Raw genomic sequence first — 18,381 nt, forward strand, 5'->3', positions numbered from 1 at the left:
AAATATATATTGGTTATTCAGTTAAAAGTACTTTGTCTTTTTAACTATTTGCATGAAGCTTCGGTTAATTGGTGCAGCCGCTTAATTGGGCCAAAATGTACTGATAATGATGTGTCCCAATTAACTGGGATCCACTGTGTCTTAAGTAAATTACAGTTATTTATTATTATGAATTCCAATATACTGCTGCCACAAAACAACATATTTCATGAAATATGCCAGTGCTATTAAACCTGATTCTGATAAGGCGACCAGACTGAACACAATATTCAACATGTAGTCTGACCAGGGTTTTATAGAGCTGCAGCATTTCTTTGCGGGTCTTGAATTCAGTCCCCTGACTAATGAAGAACACACCATGGATATTTTTAACAACCATATCAACTTGCATGACAACTTTGAGGGATCTATGGACAAGATCTCTCTGTTTCTCCACTCTGCTGAAAATCCTGCCATTAACTTTATATTCTGTCTACAAATCACTTCATATTTTTCTGGGTTGAACTCCATCTGCCACTTTTCAGCCCAGCTCTGCATCCTGTCAATGTCCCACTGCAACCTAAAAAAAAACCCTGCACAGCTCTACCAACCATTGTGACAACTACAAACTTACTAACATGCCCTTCTACTTCCCCATCCAAGTTATCTGTAATAATTACAAGGAGCAGGGGTCCCAGAACAGATCTTTCCTTTCAGTTAGTCCTCAGCCCAAAACATCGAAAATGCTGTCTCTAAGAGCTTTTGCCAATAATTTGTCCACCAATTCCCTGGGATATTCCTACTCCCTTGCTTGAACAAAGGAATGACATTTTGCCATCCTCTAATCATCTGGTACTACTCGAGGATGTAAAGATCATTGCCAAAAGTGCAGCAAGCTCTTCCCATAGTAACCTCTGGGTTATCCCTTCTGGCTCCAGGGACTTAACTATCCTAATGTTTTTCCAAAGTGCAGCACATCCTCATTCTTCACAATGTTCATGCAAGTCAGCCTGTTTTGCACTGTCCTCACAAATGTCAAGGTCTCTTTCACTGGTGAATACTGCTTTCATTAAGGACCTCCCTCCTCTACTCCTGATTGTTCCTAACCTCACTCTGGCTATCCTCCTGCTCTTCACATACATGTCCAATGTCTTGGGGATTTTCTTAATCATATTTGCCAAGGTCTCTTCTTGCCCCCTTCTAGCTCTCCTAAGTCCATTGTTCAGCTCCTTTCCAGCAACCTTGTAACTCTCTATAGCCTATCCTTGCTTCCTAAACCTAAAGGAAGCTGCTTTCTTCTGCCTGACTGGATAATCCACAGCTGGTCAACCATGGTTCCTTCACCCTACCATCCTTTTTTCCCTTTTCTCTGGCAACATCTTAAAATCTTCTTCACTCTTCTCAGTTTAACTACATTGTTCAGACAACAGGGTAACTAATGCTGTAAGCAGTACTCAAAGTCTGGGCTTACCAACAACTTACAGAACTGCAACATAATGTTTCAATTCCTATACTCAATGCCCTGTCCCACCATACATTCTTAACAAGTTTCTTTCAGATTGGAAGTCTGTGACCAGTGAGATGTCACAGATATTAATGATTTGGATAATAGAATGATACTTAATACATCAATTTTCAGAAGACTAGCTGGACACAGGATGATGAGGATCCAGTGCGGTTCTTGCAGGACATAAGTATAGCAGATGGAATATAATGTGGGAAATTGAAGTATTCACCTTACATAAACAAAAACAAGGTGCCTACATGACCTTGGATATGAATCTCTAAAGTTAACATGATGGTTCAGCAAGTAACTTGGATGGCAAATGAAATTTTGACTTTTATCCTTGACTGCCACCTTGTTGCAATTAGTTGTACAGGTTGGGCCTCTCTATCCAGAGGAGGATAAGTTTGTAGCTGGGATGAGGCAAAAGATTCTTAGGCAGGAGGCTCTGCTGGATGGATTAAGAATACTGTCTATACAGGCTAGACTTTTAGAGGAATAAGAGGTGAATTGGAGGATGATAGAGCTGAGGATGAGCCAGCAAGTTTACAAGTTGATGATGGATGTAACATGAATATAAGGAAGGACAAGCCAATAATTGGGTACAACTGCAGACAGAGCAAAGAGCTAAGTTGTACCACAGAGGCAAAATTCAAAAGGGCGAAGAATGCAGGACTGAAGGTGTTGTATTTAAATGCACGTAGCATTCGGAATAAGGTGGATGAACTCATGGCACAAATAAAGATTGTTCGGGTAAGACTTCCGGTAAGATGGCGATTGCTTAGCTGCTCCGAACTTTTGTTCCGTTACTGTCGCTATCTTTGCACTAAATGTCTCCATTTTTTAAACCTTAGTCGGGAACTTTTTCGGTACCTTACTTGCCTGTGAACACATCTAACTTACAATGTCTAGCAAGAGCTCTAAATCCGGGAGAAAGGAAGCTCCGGCTCTCTCAGACGAGACCCTGGCTGCGCTCGGTCAGCTCTGAGATGAAATTTTAAAGGAATTCAAAACCGCTTTCAAACGGTTGGAGGTCAAGATTGATCAAATCAACGACAAGGTGGGCAAACATGCCCAATACTTATCTTGCATCGATTCGACTTCTGAAGATTTAGAAAGTCGTGTTCGATACTTGGAGACTCTCTGTTCCAGCTTGGAGGAAAAGTGTAACAAACTCCTTTTCAAAACGGTGGATCTCGAAAATCGCAGCAGACGCTGCAATCTTAGAATTCTTGGATTGACAGAGGCCACCGAACAGGGATCAACAGTGAAGTTTTTCGCCAAGTTTCTCTGTGAGATATTCGGGAAAGATTTGCTTCCGAACTCGCCTGAGCTCGAATGGGCACACCGGGTCCATGTTCCCACCGGAATTCTGGGCAACCGCCCACGACCAGTAATCTTGTGCTTCCATCAATACCAGGTAAAACACTGTCTGATCGTAGAGGCACGTCACAGAGGTTCTTTTATTTTCCAGGATACAACCATTCGCTTTGTGGAAGATTTTGCACCCCAGACCTTAAAGATGCGCGCTGAGTTTAAAGGCGCAATGAAAGTGCTTTTTGATTATGGTTTTAAACCCTCTCTTCGGTCCCCTGCTGATCTACGAATCAAACTTAACACTGGGAAATACAAATGGTTTAAGTCAGCCAAGGAAGCTGAAGCATTTGTGGCAAGTCTTCCGGCTATCCAGCCATCTTCGGAACCCGATCAGACCGCCTAAAATGGTGGATAAGTACTTCTCGTAGTAAAATTACTTTTTCTGGACTCAGACTTTACTTGAATCATTCAGACATTATTCATCGAAACTCTAAGGGCTGTTGACAATCTCTCCCTGGATTTGGCGTGTGTGTAATCTATCTTTTATTGTTGTACAACTTTATCTACAGAGTTCTACAACTGACTTTAACTTGTTTTGGAGGTTTGAGGTCTTCAGTGAAGGCCTTCCTGTTTGTTCGTTCACAGTTTAATTGCCGATCTATTTTTCCTTCTTTTTATATTTATTTATTTTATTATACTTTTTTCTTTTCTTCACCCCTTTTCTCTAATTTCTGAATTTTTTCTCTCTTCTCTGTAAATGGTTGATAAATACTCATCTTGAATTTATAATTTTCCCCTTCCTCTCCTTTTTTTTTAATCCCTTTTTCCTTTCTCTTACTTTATTCTTCTATAATTTTTTCGCTGGCAGGTTAGTTTTGGTCCTCTTCCGATTTTCTCTGTATTAAGTTTTATATTCCTGCAGAAGGTGTTCTGATCTGTAGTTAGGTTTTTTAGTGCATAAACTAGTTACTATTTATTATAGTACTTACACTGAACTGCTGTTAACGACACAGATCTGGAAGTTGTATTTGGGTTAATTTTTTTGGTAGAGCTAGCTACTTGTTTTGGTAGCCGTCTAGTTTTGAGTTGTGTGGGTGGGGTGGATTTTCTAGCTCCAACATCACTCACAGTATATACTATATCTCTTTATTGCTCAGGACATGTATATGTTTTGATTTAACGAATCTATGTTTACATCTCTGCTCCCAGACTGCTATTGTACTGCTTGACTTTTTATATGCCTTCTGCCTTTTATGCATTAGTAATCAATAATGGCTAGTGCACTTAAATTCGTGAGCTGGAACGTAAAGGGATTGAATCACCCTGTTAAAAGGTGGAAGGTATTCTCACATATCAAACAACTCAAAGCTGACATTGCTTTCCTTCAAGAAACTCATATACGTTGTTCTGATAACTCCCGGCTTTTGTCAAAGTGGGCGGGTCAGCATTTTCATTCATCCTTTACCGCTAAAGCTAGGGGAGTCTCCATTCTTATTAACTCAAATATTCCTTTTGAACTCCATAATAAAATATCTGATATAAATGGCCGTTTTATTATTGTTTCTGGCAAACTATATAACACTAAAGTTGCACTAGCAAACCTGTATGCCCCCAACTTTGATGATGTTAATTTTTTTGAACGGTTTTTTTCCTCACTACCAGACTTAAACTCATACTCTCTTATACTGGGTGGTGACTTTAATTGTTGGTTAGACCCCAATTTGGATCGATCGTCCTCTGTTACTAGACCACCTACTAAATCTGCCTTAGCTATCCAATCGTTTCTCTATAATTATGGTATCTCTAATATATGGCGTTTCCATCCTACGGAGAGAGATTATTCTTTTTTCTCACATGTTCACCATACCTTCACTAGAATTGATTATTTCTTACTTGATAACCAACTTATTCCATTTGCCTACTCTTGTGACTATCAGAGTATACTGATCTCTGACCATGCCTCAATTACTCTCTCTCTGAATTTGCCTGGTCTCCCTCAGAGGAATAAACACTGGCGGTTTGATTCAACTTTACTATCGGATGATGATTTTTTAAAATTTATTAAGGATCAGATAACCTTTTATTTTAACACTAATAGATCACCTGAAGTGCCATCCCAGATTGTCTGGGATGCCATGAAAGCATATCTGAGGGGGCAAATAATCTCTTACACAGCAAATCTCAACAGAAGATCCCGTGCAGATCGATTAGACCTCATTAACCAGATTAAAGAATTGGATCAAATATATGCCCAAACTAAGAACCCTGAATTATACAAGAAGCGTGTTGAACTCCAAACTAAACTTAACCTTCTGTCCACTCAACCTGTCGAACGCCAACTTCTCGAAAGCAAGAGTCGCTTTTACATTCATGGGGATAAGTCTGGTAAATTCCTAGCCAATCAGCTGAGGCGTTCCAAAGCCAAACAACATATTACAAAGATCCGGAAGGAGAATGGAGACTTTACATCGGATCATTTAGAAATTAATGACACATTTAAAAATTTTTATTCTCGGCTTTATTCCTCTGAATCTCTGAATGACAGTATCTCTGTTGATCAATTTTTACAGAATCTGAATATCCCCTCACTTTCATCTGATTTCAAAGCCAAACTCAATGCACCTATGTCATTAGAAGAAAGATCTACTGCAATTTCTGCACTGTCCTCAGGGAAATCTCCTGGACCTGATGGGTTCCCTGTAGAATTTTATAAATTATTCTCTTCTCTTCTTTCTCCTCAGTTACTTTCAGTATTATCTGACTCGTTTAATTACAGCAAATTGCCACCCTCTTTCAGTGAGGCATCTTTTATTCTTCTTTTAAAAAAGGGCAAAGACCCAACAGAGTGTTCCTCGTATAGGCCGATCTCTCTGCTCAATGTTGATGTAAAGATCTTAGCTAAAGTTTTGGCTCATAGATTAGAAACCATCATTCCCTCCATTATCTCTGATGACCAAACAGGCTTTATTAAAAACCATTTCCCTTTTTTTAACATTCGGCGTTTATTTAATATCTTATACTCACCTCCAACTGGGATTCCTGAATGTGTTATTTCCCTTGATGCGGAGAAAGCATTTGATCGTATAGAGCGGAACTACCTTTTTGCAGTTTTAGAAAAATTTGACCTTGGCCAAAGTTTCATCTCTTGGATCCAATTACTGTACCTGTGTCCTACTGCCTCTGTTTTAACCAATTTTCAGAAATCCCAAGTATTTCATCTCAAACGTGGCACCCGCCAGGGATGCCCCTTAAGTCCCTTTCTCTTTGATTTGGCTATGGAACCTCTGGCGATAGCATTTCGAAACTGCCCTGAATTGACTGGGATTTGGAGAGGGGGTGTTGAGCATAAAGTTTCTCTCTATGCTGATGACTTATTACTCTTTCTCTCAAATCTGTCTACATCCTTACCTCTAATGTTTTCACTTCTTGACCAGTTTAGCCAGATCTCTGGCTATAAACTTAATTTACATAAGAGTGAACTTCTCCCAATTAATAAAGAAGCACAAGAACTAACATTTCATGATCTCCCTTTTAAAGTAGTCCATAATCAATTTACTTATCTTGGAATTACAGTCGCAAGGAAGTTTAAAGATCTCTTTCGTGAAAACTTTGCCAACCTTCATATGCTATAAAACAGAGTCTGGTACAATGGTCACCTCTATCTATGTCTTTGGTAGATCGTATTAATGTTGTTAAAATGTATGTTCTCCCCAAATTTTTATACCTATTTCAATCTATCCCAATTTTTATTCCTAAATCTTTTTTTGATTCCTTAGACTCTATTATTTTGTCATATCTGTGGCAGAATAAGCGCTCTAGAATTAATAAAATCCATCTCCAAAAATCTAAAAAAGAGGGTGGCATGGCTTTACCTAACTTTCGTTTATATTATTGGGCAGCTAATATACGTTGTGCTACCTTCTGGTCTTTCTTCCATGGCCAACCCGAGTGCCCTAACTGGGTGGCGATGGAGCTGAGCTCCACCAAAGAATTATCTACCTCTGCACTTCTTGGCTCTGCACTCCCTAGTAGTCTGCCCAGATCAATAGCTAATCCTCTTGTTAGACACACTTTGCATATATGGGCTCAGATCAGGAAATGCTATGGTTTCCAGGGGTTTCCCGTTTCCAGCCTATTGCTCATAATCACCTTTTTTTACCTACTACATACAATTCAGCATTCCAGGTTTGATATAGGAAGGGCATTAGACATTTTGAAGATCTTTTCATTGATAATTGCTTCGCTTCTTTTCAGCAGCTCTCTGTTAAGTTCAATCTGCCCAATGCTCATTTTTTCAGATATCTCCAAATCCGACACTTTATTACTCCTTTAATTCCTAACTTCCCTGAAATGCCTGCGAAAAATGCTATGGACCTATTTCTTTCCATGAATCCACTAGGTAAAGGCTTAATATCAATCATCCAAGATAAACTAGCGGCCTTACGACGGGCCCCCATGGATAACATCAAAATGGCCTGGGAGCAGGATTTAAATATCTCCTTATCTGAGGAGAGCTGGGATTCAGTTCTCAAATCGGTTAATTCAACCTCTCTTTGTGCTCGCCACTGCCTTTTACAGTTTAAGATTGTTCATAGAGCCCATATGTCTAAATCTAAACTATCTTGATTCTACCCTAGCATTAGTCCGCTCTGTGATAAATGCAAGAGGGGCGTGGCCTCGCTCATCCATATGTACTGGTTCTGTCCTAGCTTGGAGAAATTCTGGAAAGATGTTTTCACTACGTTATCGTGTATTCTGAATCAGCACCTAGAACCAAACCCCTTAATTGCTCTGTTTGGTTTTTGGGGCGAGACAGATTTATGTCTGGGTCCGACTAAATGCCGAATATTATCCTTTGCCTCTCTTCTGGCTAGACGCTTGATCCTCCTCAGATGGAGATGCTGCCCCGCCCACTCATGCTCAATGGCTTAACGACATCATGGCCTGTTTGGACCTCGAAAAAATTCATTATTCAGTTCTCAATTCGGATCTAAAGTTCCATAAGGTCTGGGGACCTTTTATCGAGTACTTTCATAACCTTCCTCTTGACTAGGGTTTTTTTTTTCTTTTCGGTCCCTTGCTTTCAGCTCCTGTTTTTTTCTGGTAGAAGGCATTATTATCCTCTGTTGCTGAGTGTATTCACAGTCTGGGAGCTTGGCTGTCCTGACTTATACTCTCTATATTGTGTTGTGGTTGGTCTGGAGTTGCTGTTGTTTTTTCTTGTGTTGTGGGGCTTGGGGAGGACACTAAGCTTACTTGTCTTTAAATTAGGTGCTTTTTTTTGCCAAATTCTCTTCTTTTGTAGCATATTGTTATTGTATGCTTAATTTTGCACTGTTTTAATGTTCCTCATTGGGATTTGGGATTTTTAATTTGTAAAATGTTTTGAAAAACTAATTTAAAAAAATTTTAAAAAAGATTGTTCGGTATGGCATTGTGGACGTCAATGAGTCATGGCTGAAAGAAGGCCACATTTGGGAGCTTAACATCAAAGGATATACTTTGCATCAAAGGACAGGCAGCAAGGTATAGGCGGTGGTGTTGCTCTGTTAGTAAGAGAAGGAATTACAACTTAGAAAGAGGTGACATAGTCTCAGAGAATGTTGTGTCTTTCTGGGTGGAGTTAAGAAACTGTAAGGGTAAAAATAACCTTTATGGGAATCATATATACGCCTCCAAATAGTAGCCAAAGTATGGGGTTAAGATTGCTAAGGGACCTGGAAAAGGCCTGTAATAAAAGGGTAATAACAGAATGGTAAGGGGGACTTCAATATGCAAGGAGATTGGAAAAATCAGGTTGGTGACTTATTGCAAGAGAGGGACTTTGTTGGCGAGATGGCTTTTCAGAGCAGCTTGTGCTTGAGCCAACTCGGAGAAAGACCATCTTAGATTGGGTGTTGTGTAATAACCCAGATCTTATTACAGAGCTTAATGTAAAGGAACCTGCAGGATGCAATGATCATAATATGATTGAGTTCATACTGCAGTTTGAGAGGAAGAAGCAAATATCACATGCATCAGGATTACAATGGAATAAGGGGATTTACAGAGGAATGAGAGAGGCGTTTGGCCAGGTGGATTGGAGGATGATACTGGCAGGTATGATGGCAGAGCAAAGCTGGCTAAGTTTCTGGGAATAGTTCACAAGGTGTAGGATAAAAATGTCCCACAGAGCAAGGAGTTCTCAAATGGCAAGGAAGGCAACCATGGCTAACAAGGGAAGTTGACTACATAAAAGCCAAGGAAAGGTCATATAAGGTACCAACAGTGATTGGGAAATTGAATGATTGGTAACTTAAAATCCAAAAAAAGGCAACTAAGAAAGCAGTAAGAATGGAAAAGATTAAATATAAGGGCAGACTAGCCAATAATATAAAGCACCATACCAAAAGTTTTTTCATTTATATAAACACTAAAAAGGAGGTGAGAGTTGATATTGGATCACTGGAAAATGATGATGGTGAGGTAGTAATTGGGGACAAAGAAATGGCAAATGAATATTGGGTACTTTGCATCAGTCTTCAATGTGAAAGACACTAGCAGTGTGCCAGAGTCAGTGAGCAGAAGTGAGTGCCGTTGCTATCACAAACAAAAAAAGTGCTAGGTAAACTCAAAGGTCTTAAGGTGATAAGTTAGCTGGACCAAAAGGACTACATCTTGGAGTCCTGAGAGAAGTTGCTGAGGAGATAACGATATAGTCATGATCTTTGAAGAATCACTTGATTCTGACATGGTCATGGAGGAATGAAAAATTGTAAATGTCACTCCATTCACTCCACTCTTTAAGAAGGGAGGAATGCAAAAGAAAGGAAATTATAGACCAGTTAGCCTAACCTCAGTGGTTGGGAAAATGTTAGAGTCTATTAAGGATGAGGGATCAAGGTTCTTGGAGACTAATGATAAAATAAGTCAAAGTCAGCATAGTTTCTGTGAAGGGAAATCTTGCCTGACAAATATGTTAGTGTTCTTTGAGCAAGTATCAAGTAGGTGGACAAAGGAGAGGTAGGTAATGTCATTTATTTGGATTTTCATAAATTATTTGATAAGGACCCATACATGCGGCTGCTTAACAAGATAAAATCCTTTCACATTACAGGAAAGATACAGGAATGGATAGCAGAATGGCTGACAGGCATAGACAGTGAGTGGGAATAAAAGGAGCCTTTTCTGGTTTGCTGCCAGTGACCAGTGGGGTTCCTCAGGAGTCACTATTGGGACCACTGCCTTTCACATTGTTTGTCTGTGATTTAGATAATGAAATTGATGGCTTTGTGGTGAAGTTTGTGAGTGATATGAAGATTAGTAGAGGAGTAGGTAGTGCTGAGAAAGCAATGCAGGACTTAGACAAATTGGAAGAGTGGGCAAGAAAGTGGCAGATGAAATACAATGTTGGGAAATGTATAATAATGCACACTGGTAAAAGGAACAATAGTGCGGACTATTATCTAAATGGGGAGATGCAATGTTAGCATTTATTTCAAATGGGAATAAAATATAAAAACAAGGAGATCATTCTGAGCCCTTATAAGACACTAGTCAGGTCACATTTGGAGTATTGTCAACAGTTTTGGGTCCTGTATCTCAGAAAGAATGTGCTGCCATCGGACAGAGTCCAGAGGAGGTTCATGAGGCAATAAAAGGGTTAACACATGAGGAGCGTTTGACAGCTTTGGGCCTATACTCACTGGAATTTAGAAGAATACGGGGGGTTGGGGTGAGCAGGGAATCTCATTGAAACCTACCGAATGTTGAAAGAACTAGATAGGGTGGATGTAGAGAGAGGAATGTTTCTTATGGTGGGGGCATTCAGTACTAGAGGGTACAGCTTCAAAATTGAGGGGCAACTTTTTAAGAACAGAGGTATAGAAGATTTCTTTTTAACTCGAATGCTTTGCCACAGACTGCAGTGGAGGCCAAGTCCGTGATTATACTTAAGGCAGAAGTTGATCATTACCCGATCGGTCAGGGCATCAAAGGATATGACGAAAGGGCAAGTGTATGGAGTTGAGTGGGTGCGGATTCAGCCATGACGGAATGGCAGAGCAGACTCAACAGGCTGAATAGCCCAATTCTGCTCTTATGTCTTATGGTCTTGCTCTTTAAAACTTAAATTCTTAAGAGACTTGAAATATTGATGTTTCTCTGGTTAGGGTTCCAATCTGAAACAGCGTTCAGAAAAGAAATCCTTTGCCCATAAAACAGCATATTTTTGATTTCTCTATGCTGTTGAGGTTCAGTTGCCAAGTGCATTCAAGAAAGTTTTTGGTCACAACAGACATGAAGATTGTGCACAAGATAAGCTTGAGACACTGGACCACTGTGACCTGATTCTAGAGAGCAGAGAACAGCCAATTGATGTTTTTTGTGGCTAAAGGGATCAGGGGGTATGGAGAGAAAGCAGGTTCAGGGTTCTGAGTTGGATGATCAGCCATGATCATACTGAATGGCGGTGCAGGCTTGAAGGGCCAAATGGCCTACTCCTGCACCTATTTTCTATGTTTCTGTTTTCCATTTGTTGTACTTTGAGCACATTGTGATGGAAATACTGCACTCAGAGCTTTAATCATGACCTAAAAACACACCATCCACCTAAATGAATGCATTAAAAAATGACTGATTCAATGCAATAATAGTTTCCACCAACTGCCCCCAAACTGTTTACAGCATTGTCTAGTCTAGTCATTATTTTCTTCCAGATTGCTGCAAGGAATAAATGTATAAAAGCATCATCTTCATCTTGAACGAATTGCTACTGAAATATTTCAGATGCTCATGCCATAAAACCTCTCACCACCACCACAGACCACAGGTGGTGCCAATTCACTTGGGGCTACAACACAAAGTAAAGATCGAAGGTTAACAGGGTATTTTAAAATAACTATCTTAAAAAAGGGCTTCTTACATGTCACCACAAAAAAACCAAAACATCTGTGCCAAAGCATAGATAGCTAAGTTGCCCTGTGATAGCAGAAATATTGTTTAAGGAAGGACTGAGTATATAGTTGACAGCACACTTCCTCACTGTTAGTTGTTTATGGGATCCAGTACCACTCCACATAAAGTGTAGCAATGCAATGTAGGTGGGTCTTTCTTTTGGATAAGCTATCAAATGAAGCTTCATCTACTCCATCAGGGACGTAAGAGATCCTATGACATCATAATGTGGTAACCAGTATAAAGTGTTTCTAGTTGCTGTATTACAGGAAGGACACAGCAGTTCTGAAGGGTTCAAATGAGTTTTATAAGGATATATGCAGCCCTCCGTTTAGTAGACAGGTCATATTTGTGTAATCTTAGAGAAATGCTGATGTTAGAATTTCAGAAGTGTGTACCTCCAGAGTCAGAGTGTGGATCTTGGAAGGAAGCCATGACAGAAAAGCCACTGTATCTACTGCAAGAAGCATTTCACTGTTCAGGCAGCATTTATATCCTTCCAAAACCCAATGGAAAGCATCCTGTAAATTTTAACTGTTGGAATGACTACAAGTGCTTGGACAATAAAGGATACTATAAATGATCAACTCCTTTAAAAACCTGCTTCATGAAATCAATTTAGACCATAAGTATAGGAGCAAAATTAGGCCATTTGGCCCATCGTTTCTGCTCTGCCATTTTATCATGACTGATCCAATTTTCGTCTCAGCCCCAATCTCCTGCCTTCTCCCCATATCCCTTCATGCCCTGACCAGTCAAGAATTTATCAACCTCTGCCTTAAATATATAAAGATTTTGCCTCCCCAGCTGCCTGTAGCAAAGAATTCCACAGATTCATCACTTTCTGGCTAAAGAAACTGCTCATCTCTGTTTTAAAAAGATGTCCCTCTATCCTAAGGGTGTGTTCTCTGGTCATAGAGTCTCCCACCACAGAAAACATTCCCTCTACATCCACTCTATCAACACCTTTCACCATTCAATTGGTTTCAATGTGGTCACTCCTCATTCTTCTGAATTCCAGTGAATACAGACCCAGAGCCATCAAATGCTCTTCATGTGACAAGCCATTCATTCCTGGAATCATTGTGAAATTCCTTTGAACCCTCTCCAGTTTCAGCACATTCTTTAAGGGACCCAATTGAAGAACATAAGAGTATAATTAATCGGACCAGGAGTAGGCCATCTGGCTAACTGAGCCTGATTCGGCATTGAATAAGATCATGACTGACCATGGACTCATCTCCACCCATCTGCCTTTTCCCCATAACCCTCAATTCCCTTAATATTCAAAAATCTATCCAACCTTGTCTTAAATATATTTACTGAGGTAGCTTCCAATGCTTCATTGGACAGAGAATTCCACAGATTCACCACTCTTTGGGAAAAGCAGTTCCTCCTCATCTCCATCCTAACTTTACTCCCCCAAATCTTGAGGCTATGTCCCTTAGTTCTAGTCTCATCTACCAGAGGAAGCAACTTTTCTGCCTCTATCTTATCCCTTTCATAATTTCATAATGTTTTGTAAGATCTCCTCTCATCCTTCTGAATTCCAGCAAGTAATCGCAGGCAACTCAATCCCTCCTCATAATCTAATCCCCTTATCTCTGAAATCAACCTGGTGAACCTCCTCTGCACTGCCTCCAAAGCCAATATATCCTTCCTCAAATAAGATCTGAACTGTATGCAGTACTCCAGATGCAGCCTCACCAGTACCCTTTACAGTTGCAGCAATACCTCCCCTACTCTTAAATCCAATACCCCTAGCAATGACAGTCAACATCCCATTTGCCTTCTCCATTGCCTATTGCACCTGCAAGCTAACCTTTTGCAATTCATGCACAGGCACTCCCAAGTCCTCTGCACAGAAGCATGCTACAATTTTTTTACCATTGAAATAATAATCTACTCTTCCATTCTTCCTTCCAAAGTGGATGACCTTGCACTTACCAACATTGTACCCCATTTGCCAGACCCTTGCCCACTCACTTAATTTATCTATATCTCTCTGCAGACTCTCCATATCCTCTGCACAATTTGCAGAGTTGCAGACCACAGTATGTGCGCTTGCAACACTGTGTGTCAGACTGAGTGGTCAGCAGCACTGGGGCTCCAAAGGGGACTGTCCTGTCTCCCTTTCTCTTCACCATCTACATCTCGGACTTCAACTACTGCACAGAGTCTTGCCATCTTCAGAAGTTTTCTGATGACTCTGCCATAGTTGGATGCATCAGCAAGGGAGATGAGGCTGAGTACAGGGCTACGGTGGGAAACTTTGTCACATGGTGCGAGCAGAATCATCTGCAGCTTAATGTGAAAAAGACTAAGGAGCTGGTGGTGGACCTGAGGAGGGCTAAGGTACCAGTGACCCCTGTTTCCATCCAAGGGTCAGTGTGGACATGGTGGAGGATTATAAATACCTGGGGACACGAATTGACAATAAACTGGACTGGTCAAAGAACACTGAGGCTGTCTACAAGGATCAGAGCCGTCTCTATTTCCTGAGGAGATTGAGGTCCTTTAACATCTGCCAGACAATGCTGAGGATGTTCTACGAGTCTGTGGTGGCCAGTGCTATCATGTTTGCTGTTGTGTGCTGGGACAGCAGGCTAAGGGTAGCAGACACCAAAAGAATCAACAAACTCATTTGTAAGACCAGTGATGTTGTGGGGGTGGAACTGGACTCTCTGACGGTGGTGTCTGAAAAGAGGATGCTGTCCAAGTTGCATGCCATCTTGGACAATGTCTCCCATCCACTCCATAATGTACTGGTTAGGCACAGGAGTGCATTCAGCCAGAGACTCATTCCACCGAGATGCAACACTGAGCATCATAGGAAGTCATTCCTGCCTGTGGCCATCAAACTTTACAACTCCTCCCTCGGAATGTCAGACACCCCGAGCCAATAGGCTGGTCCTGGACTTATTTCCACTTGGCATAATTTACCTATTATTATTTAATTATTTATGGCTTTATATTGCTATATTTCTACACTATTCTCGGTTGGTGCAACTGTAACGAAACCCAATTTCCCTCCGAATCAATAAAGTATGTCTGTCTATCTTTTCCAGTCAATTTAGTATCATCAGCAAAATTAAATACACTACACTCGGTCCTCTCTTCCAGATCGTTAATGTATATCATTGCAGGCCCAGCATGGACCCCTGTGGCACACCACTCACCACTGATTGCCAACCAGAATAACACCCATGTATCCCAACTCTCTGCTTTCTATTGGTTAACCAATCCTCTATCCATGCTGATACATCACACCTAACTATATATCCTTATCTTATGTCTTTTATGTGGCAAATTATCAAACGCCTTCTGGAAATCCAAGTAAATAACATCCACCTGTTCCCCATAATTCCCTCCAGGCTTGATAAGCAGCTCAGAGACTTCGGCCTTCACCCTGCCTTGTGCAGTTGGATCCTGGACTTCCTGTCAGATCAATGGCAGGTGGCAAAAGTGGACTCCCTCACCTCTGCCCCTCAACACAGGAGCACCCCACAGCTATATCCTAAGCCCCCTCCTTTACTCTGTATACCATGACTGAATTGCCACCCACACCTCCAATCTGCTAATTAAATTTGCAGACAATACTACATTAATTGGCCTTATCTCAAATAATAATGAGGCAGCCCACAGAGAAGTCATCACCCTGGCACAGTGGTGTCGCAAAAACAAAGGAGCTGGTTATGGACTACAGGAGAAACGGAGACAGGCCCAGCCCTATTGACATCTTATGGATCTGGAGATGAGAGGGTGAACAACTTTAAGTTCCTTGGTATACACAGCACCAAGGATCTCACATGGTCTGTACATACCGGCGCCTCTTTCACCTCAGACGATTGAAGTTTGGTATGGTCCCGCAAATCCTAAGATCTTTCTACAGCAGCACAATTGAGAGCATTCTAACTGGCTATATCACTGCCTAGTATGGGAACTGTACTTTCCTCAATTGCAGGACTCTGCAGAGAGTGGTGTGGACAGCCCAGCACATCTGTAGATGTGAACATCCCACTAGTCAGTATATTTACAATGACAGCTGCTTAAAAGGGCCCCAAGGATTATTGGGGATCCAAGTCACCCCAACCACAAACTGTTCCAGCTGCTAGCATCTGGAAAATGGTACTGTCTCTTCGATCCACCTACCTGCCCCACTTGCAGTCACACGCTCTTGTCCCTAACCTCACAATGAGTTTGAGGCAGCTAATCTAATGGGTGTACCTTTCACTCCTGAAACAGAGTGCCAGGTAACTCTCCTCCTCCCTGATGTGCCGCAGTTTCTGAAGCTCAGATTCTAGGTCATCAACTCTGAGCCTGAGCTCCTCAAGCAGCCAACACTTGCTGCAGATGTGGTCACCAGGAACCACAATGGGGTCCACCAGCTCCCATATCATGTAGCTACAGCACATCACCTGATCCTGCATCTTCCTTCCTTTATTTATTTAGTTGATGCTTGGTGACTTTTTTATATTTAACCACGACAAAAACTTGAAGGGATTATCTATAGAGACACAAGAGCTATATAGCACAGAAACAAATCCTTTGGACCAACTAGGCCATGTCAACCTGGTGACTAACTTTGCTATTTGCCTGCTTGACACAGTCAACTCCATGCATCTCTCCAAATATCTTTTAAGTGGTCAAAGTCAAATTTACTTCAATTTATAAAAAGGTAGGTGGCACCGGTGTACATCAGTGACTGGACTACAGGAATTTGTACCAGTTTTCCTCTTAGTATACTCCTGAACTACCTCTGCTGTAATCTGCAGCATGCAAATTTCCTCTTAACAATGGACTATGAAAATACATTAATGATCTTCAGATCTCACGTTTGACAATTAAATGCAGAGCAGCTGAGTGTAGCACCTTTGAAGGTCAACGCCAAGGCCAAAAATGCAGTCGGAGAGGTGGGATTGAAACCAGGCTGAAGCACAGAGGGATGGGGCCACTTCTGCCCACCATCTTGATAGCAAATGTACAGTCACAGCAAAATAAGATTGATGATCTCAGGTGCAAGACTGCTGTATCAGAGGCATATGAGGTTGATCTCAATTGTTTGTTGATTTGAGAATTGGTTAACAGTGAACACAGCTATCTGATTAGAAAGTTTTATGATTTTCAAAATGGATCAAACCTTGAATTCTAGTAAGGAGAAAGGTGGCAGCATGTGCTTTTTAGTCAATTCTCATTGGTGTATGGACCTTGGGGGTTATGTCGACCTCCTGTTCCCCTGACTTGCAAAACCTAATGATTAAATGTAGACCATTCTATTTGCATCAGGAGTTCTCATCTGTAATCCTGACCACAGATTATATACCACCAGTGGCCAATTATAAGCAAGCACTCACAAAACTGCACAATGTTGTCTGCAGGCAAAAAACATCCCATCCTGATGGATTTCAAATTATAATTGGCAACCTTAGCCAAGACTGTTTGAAGAAAACCCTGCCCAATTATCACCAACATGTAACCTGTTCCACCAGAGGTCCCAACACACTGGACCATTGCTACACTACAATAAATTCCTTATATCCACTTGGGAGTACTTGGAGACTACTGATAAAATTAGTCAAAGTCAGCTTGGTTTCTGTAAAGGAAACCTGGCCTAACATATCAGTTAGAGTTCTTCGAGGAAATAAGGGTGGACAACGGAGAGGCAGACGATGTCATTTACTTGCATTTTCCAAAGCATTTGATAAGGTGCCACATATGAGGCTGTTTAACAAGATAAAATCCTACGGCATTACAGGAAAGATACTAGCACGGATAGAGGAATGGCTGACAGCCAGGAAGCAGACAGTGGGAATAAAAGGGGCCTTTTCTGGCTGCCTGCTGAAGAGTAGTGGTATTCCTTGGGGTGAATATTGGAACTGCTACATTTCACATTGTCAACGATTTGGGCAATGAAATTGATGGCTTTGTGGCAAAGTTTGCAGAGGATATGAAGATAGGTGGAGGGGTTGGTAGTGCTGAGGAGAACGTGATTGCAGCAGGACTTGGACAAATTGGAAAAATGGGCAAAAAAATAGCAGATGGAAAACAGTGTTGGGAAATGTATGATAATGCATTTTGGTAAAAGGAAAAATAATGTAGACTCTTATCTAAATGGGGAAAAGGTTCAAACATCAGAGGTGCAGAAGGACTTAGGACTCCTTGTGCAAGACTCCCAGAAGGTTAATTTACTGATTGAGCCTGTGGTAAAGAAGGCAAATGCAATGTTGGCATTTACTTCAAGGGGAATACTAAGGCTTTATAAGACACTAGTCAGGCTGCACTTGGAGTGTTCTCAACAGTTTTGGGCCCCTTATCTCAGAAAAGATGTGTTGTCATTGGAGAGAGTCCAGAGGAGGTTCACAAGAGGGGATTCCAGTAATGAAGGGGTTAACATATGAGGAGCAGCTGGCAGTTTTGAGCTTGTACTCACTGGAATTTAGAAGAATGCGGGGGGATCTCATTGAAACCTACCCAATGTTGAAAAAGGACTAGATATGGTGGATGTGGAGAGGATGTTTCCTATGGTGGGAACATCCAGAGCTAGGAAGCACAGCTTCAAAATTGAGGGTGAGACCTTTTAGAACAGATTTAAGGAAGAATTGTTTTAGCCAGGGAGTTGTGAATCTGTAGAATGCTCTGCAGTGGAG

At 41.2% G+C, this 18,381-nt stretch overlaps 1 protein-coding gene across 8 annotated transcripts in view; it reads right to left on the reverse strand.

Moving 5' to 3' along the window:
* Positions 1-18,381, reverse strand: part of numb (NUMB endocytic adaptor protein) — a 279,062-nt gene that overhangs the window by 173,253 nt on the left and 87,428 nt on the right. The gene's annotated exons all lie outside the window — the stretch shown is intronic.

This window comes from Hypanus sabinus, chromosome 2 (assembly GCF_030144855.1).
Source record: "Hypanus sabinus isolate sHypSab1 chromosome 2, sHypSab1.hap1, whole genome shotgun sequence".
In the NCBI taxonomy this organism is placed as follows: domain Eukaryota; kingdom Metazoa; phylum Chordata; class Chondrichthyes; order Myliobatiformes; family Dasyatidae; genus Hypanus; species Hypanus sabinus.